This window comes from Monodon monoceros, unplaced genomic scaffold (genome assembly GCF_005190385.1).
Source record: "Monodon monoceros isolate NGI ecotype Baffin Bay Population unplaced genomic scaffold, NGI_Narwhal_1 Super_Scaffold_3, whole genome shotgun sequence".
NCBI classification, from domain to species: Eukaryota; Metazoa; Chordata; class Mammalia; order Artiodactyla; family Monodontidae; genus Monodon; species Monodon monoceros.
This window is the reverse complement of record NW_021703780.1, coordinates 54,639,417-54,645,010: the sequence shown is the minus strand read 5'-3', so window position 1 is coordinate 54,645,010 and position 5,594 is coordinate 54,639,417. Positions and strand designations below refer to the sequence as shown.

Genomic DNA, 5,594 nt, shown 5'->3' with positions numbered 1-5,594 from the left:
ATGGCCACTGACATGATTACAGCAATGGTCTTGATGTTGCCTTGATCCATCAGGTCACAGAGTGGGCTTGTCTGATGTTGGTGTTCTGTGAAATTGTTCACGTTCTGCAGAACACTAAGACTGAGGCCAGATCTGCTCCTGTATGTCAGGGTCTGTCTTTCTCTTCCTCACACATAACAAGAAGTCTAGGAGAAGGCTATTCCTCACTGGTTCAGCATCTCAGGGGTAACCTTAGGTATGAATCTCTTTCCAGGATTCCACATGGCCCCCTTCAACATATTGCCTTTTCCCCTCAGACTCAAGACTGTTGCCTCAGGGTCACAAAATGGCTGCAGCAACCTCTGGAAGCCATTGTGTGCAAAGGAACTTCTGCTTCCAGCTGGTTTGATGGCCAGACAACCCAAAGTGATCATCAAGGACCATTTTCAGCAATCCAGTTCACCAACAGTGAACAAAATGACAAAGGACCTGCCTCCCAGTCGCTCCCCTCTAGTCAGGGGAGGCAGGTAATGAAATAGCAAGTATGGTGATAAATGGTGTGGAGAAAACAAAGGAAGGAGAAGGGAATAGGGAGTGGCGACTGTTGTTATTTTAAGTTGGGCAGACAGGAAAGGCCTCACTGACAAGATGACATTTGAGCAAAAGCCTGAAGGAAGAAAGTATTTGGAAATTTCTCTTGGAGGTAAGTGCCCCTCAGCTACTTAAATATTTTCTTTTTAGAAGCCATTGCAGCTACTCTTCCTGGCCCTATGATTTATGAGTAAACAAAAGTTTTAAAAACTGAATTTTAGGAAAAGGTTTAACTCTCATGGAGGAGAATTCAGATGACTTGTATTTTCTTTCTTGAAAAGCAGCAGTTCAGCAATGTTTAATTACTGGCTAGATAATCATTTATATGTTCATTATATACACACATTAAACGTACAAGGAACAACTTAGCTCAAGTTATCAGATTACCTCCCAGCAGTGAGGGATAAACGTGATACATCTTTTTTTTTTTTTTTTTTGGCCACAGCGTGCCGTGCAGCGTGTGGATTCTTAGTTCCCTGACCAGGGATCGAACCCATGCCCCCTGCTGTGGAAGTGTGGAGTCTTAACCACTGGACTGCCAGGGAAGTCCCTAAACATGATACATCTTCTCGAACACTGGAAGAAAATGCTAGTTACCTACTCCTATTCTCCCTTTCTGACCTAGTAACAGACCCCAATTTTAAGCTGACCACACTGCAACCTAGAATAAAGAATAGATTTTCTAGCCTCCCTTTGTTACTGAACCAAACTAGGGTCTGCTCACCCACCACGCAGCAAAGACAATCTACTGACACCAGATTGTGATGAAGGAAAGTACAGTGTTTATTGCAGGACACCACACAAGGAGAATGGGCAGCTCATGATCAAAAGACCTGAACACCTCCATGGCTTTTAGGGAAGGGTTTTCAAAGGCAACATTTGGGATGAGGGTTGCAGCTCGTGGACTTTCTTCTGATTAGTTGGTGGTAAGGTAACAGGGTGATGTTTCAGGAATCTTAATCATCAACCTCCTGGTTCCAACCCATCTGGGGTCTACTTGCTTGAGGTCAGCATGTAGTCACCATCCTCCATCTGGGTAGTTGGTCTCAGTTTCTGCAGAACAATTTAAAGATATGCGTCGGTTCCTTGCGCTCAGTGGCCATGGCGGCAGCAGCAGCAGACGTTAGCGACCCAGCTGCTAGGATCAGTTCCCTGGGTTTCACCATCCCAGACTTCCTTCAGGGCGCCCCAGGCAGCAAACCAAGATGGAGTATGAGTGGAAACCTGACGACCAAGGGCTTCAGCAGATCCTGCACCACCATCCAGAGAACCATTCTAGAAACTGGAACAACTCAATCAATATCCAGACTTTAACAACTACCTGATTTTTGTTCTTACAAAATTAAAATCTGAAGATGAACCCACAAGATCATTGCGTGGTCTCATATTGAAGAATAACGTGAAAGCTCACTTTCAGTATTTCCCAAATGGTGTAACAGACTTTATTAAGAGTGAATGTTTAAACAATATTGGTGACTCCTCTCCTCTGATTAGAGCTACTGTAGGCATTTTGATTACAACTATAGCCTCCAAGGGAGAACTGCAGAATTGGCCTGACCTCCTACCAAAACTCTGTAGCCTGTTGGATTATGAAGATTACAACACTTGTGAGGGAGCATTTGGTGCCCTTCAGAAGATTTGTGAAGATTCTTCTGAGATTTTAGACAGTGATGTTTTAGATCTTCCTCTCAACATCATGATTCCTAAATTTTTACAGTTCTTCAAGCACAGTAGTCCAAAAATAAGGCCTCATGTTGTTGCATGTGTCAATCAGTTTATCATCAGTGGAACTCAAGCTGTGATGTTGCACTTTGATTCCTTTATTGAGAATCTCTTTGCATTGGCTGGTGATGAAGAGCCAGAGGTACAGAAAAATGTGTGCCAGGCACTTGTGATGTTGCTTGAAGTTCGAATGGATCGCCTGCCTCCTCACATGCATAATATAGTTGAGTACATGCTACAGAGGCCCCAAGATCAAGGTGAAAATGTGGCTTTAGAAGCCTGCGAATTTTGGCTTACTTTGGCTGAGCAACCAATATGCAAAGATGTACTCATAAGGCATCTTCCTAAGTTGATTCCTGTGTTAGTGAATGGCATGAAGTACTCAGATATAGATATTATCCCACTTAAGGGTGATGTTGAAGAAGATGAGACAATTCCTGATAGTGAACAGGATGCAAGGCCACGTTTTCATCGGTCAAGGACAGTGGCTCAGCAGCATGACGAAGATGGAATTGAAGAGGAAGGTGATGATGATGATATAATTCCTGACTGGAATCTAAGAAAATGTTCCGCGGCTGCCCTAGATGTTCTTGCAAATGTGTATCGTGATGAGCTTTTGCCACGTATTTTGCCCCTTCTGAAAGAATTACTTTTTCATCATGAATGGGTTGTTAAAGAATCAGGCATCTTGGTTTTAGGAGCAATTGCTGAAGGTTGCATGCTGGGCATGATTCCATACCGACCTGAGCTCATTCCTCACCTTATTCAGTGCCTCTCTGATAAAAAGGCTCTTGTGCGTTTCATAACGTGCTGGACTCTTAGCCACTATGCACACGGGGTAGTCAGCCAGCCCTCAGACACGTACCTGAAGCCATTAATGACAGAACTGCTAAAACGTGTCCTGGATAGCAACAAGAGAGTGCAAGAAGCTGCCTGCAGTGCCTTTGCTACCCTGGAAGAGGAGGCTTGTACAGAACTTGTTCCTCACCTTGCTTATATACTTGATACCTTGGTCTTTGCCTTTAGTAAATACCAGCATAAAAACCTGCTCATTCTTTATGATGCCATAGGAACATTAGCAGATTCAGTAGGACATCACTTAAACAAACCTGAATATATTCAGATGCTAATGCCTCCACTGATCCAGAAATGGAATATGTTAAAGGATGAAGATGAAGATCTCTTCCTTTTACTTGAGTGCCTATCTTCAGTTGCCACAGCCCTGCAGTCTGGCTTCCTTCCATACTGTGAACCTGTGTATCAGCGTTGTGTAAACCTAGTACAGAAGACTCTTGCACAAGCAATGCTGAACAGTGCTCAACGAGATCAGTATGAGGCTCCAGAAAAAGATTTTATGATAGTGGCTCTTGATTTACTCAGTGGCCTGGCTGAAGGACTTGGAGGCAACATTGAACAGCTAGTAGCCTGAAGTAACATTCTGACACTAATGTATCAGTGCATGCAGGATAAAATGCCAGAGGTTAGACAGAATTCCTTCGCCCTGTTAGGTGACCTGATAAAAGCTTGCTTCCAGCATGTTAAGCCTTGTAGAACTGATTTCATGCCAATATTGGGAACCTACCTAAATCCAGAGTTCATTTCAGTCTGCAATAATGCCACAAGGGCAACTGGAGCAATCTCCATTCAAATGGGCATAGAGATGCAGCCTTATATTCCTATGGTGTTGCACCAGTTTTGCACCAGACCCAACACACCAAAGACGTTGTTAGAGAATACAGCAATAACAATTGGTCGTCTTGGTTACGTTTGTCCTCAAGAGGTGGCTCCCATGCTACAGCAGTTTATAAGACCCTGGTGTGCCTCTCTGAGAAACATAAGGAACAATGAGGAAAAGGATTCAGCATTCTGTGGGATTTGTACCATGATCAGTGTGAATCCCAGTGGAGTAATCCAAGATTTTATATTTTTTTGTGATGCTGTTGCATCATGGATTAATCCAAAAGATGATCTGTGAGACATGTTCTGTAAGATCCTTCATGAATTTAAAAATCAAGTTGGGGATGAAAATTGGAGGCATCTCTCTGACCAGTTTCCACTTCCCTTAAAAGAGCGTCTTGCAGCTTTTTATGGTGTTTAATCTCATACATTTATGCTACAGTCCCATAATTAGGGGTTCTTCAGTCTTGGAGACTATGAGGGAGCCTCTGCACCCAGGGAAGATGTTACCCTTTACAGGGAGGAAGGGTAAACCAGTAAGGAATACAGTACAGTCCCAGCCCTACTGGGAGGGGCTGGAGGGAGCTGTTGCCGGCACTGTATTAGGTCGCTGTTGGGAAACGTTTTAACATCTGGAGCCTTTGTGGGTGGAAATCTGTCTCCAATTACAACGCTGCACTAGATGTGAAGAGGCAAAAAAAAAAAAGAAAAAGTTATTCAATCTACTCACAAAACAATACATTCTGGAATATTATGGGGAATTGTACCAAAACAAGAACCATATAAATGATGCATAGGGATGAGAAAGAGGAAAAATTCTATAGCACAATAAAGGAAACCTAAGAATGGGGATTAGAAAACAGTAAAGTTTTTTTTTTTTAATTTAAAGGTTTTTATAAAATTTCCCACATGATGGGGACTTGTTCTTGCATACTGATGAAGAACTACACAAATGAAAGCTAATAAGAGTTAAAATCAGCTCGCCTACCCATAGTAGAAGCAGGTTCTTGGAAGTTGCGATTTAAGGTACCCCAAAACGTTGGAAATAAAACAAAACAAATTTAAACAATGAAGCACCCTGTGAAATGCCAAATGAGTCACTCCTTTTACCTCTGTGGGATGGGCAGGGAGGGAGGAATAAATGGGGTTGGACATATCAAACTAAAGATTGACATCTTGACTTTGCATTAAGACATTAATGTAGTGGATATAATTTGATGGTTGTACTTCATTAGATTTAATTTCTCGGCCAAGAGGTCATTTTTTTTTTCATTGTTTCACTGTGCCTTTAACCTTTTATTAAAACAAATTTTTTTTTTTTACATCTTTATTGGAGTATAATTGCTTTACAATGGTGTGTTAGTTTCTGCTTTATAACCAAGAAGTCATTTTTAAAGTGCAGTTTAAGGTTCAGGCATGCATTCTGGCTCATAGGGATTGAAAGTACTTTAATTAGTGGGAAAGTAGCATGCTTGCATCACATAGAGTGAGATTGGTATTCAGTTACCTCTGTTGCGCCAGTTTGTGTTGCAGTTTACCGATTCAATATAGCCCTGCAGTTAAAATTCCTTTTTAAGATTTGTGGATTTTATTTTTATTAAGAATACAGATATAAAGTACTGTGG

The 5,594-nt window shown here is 41.9% G+C and overlaps 1 pseudogene; it reads left to right on the top strand.

The window, feature by feature from the left end:
- The first annotated feature begins 1,769 nt into the window (after window positions 1-1,769).
- On the top strand, window positions 1,770-4,390 carry LOC114907845 (annotated as a pseudogene).
- Window positions 4,391-5,594: the final 1,204 nt, after the last annotated feature.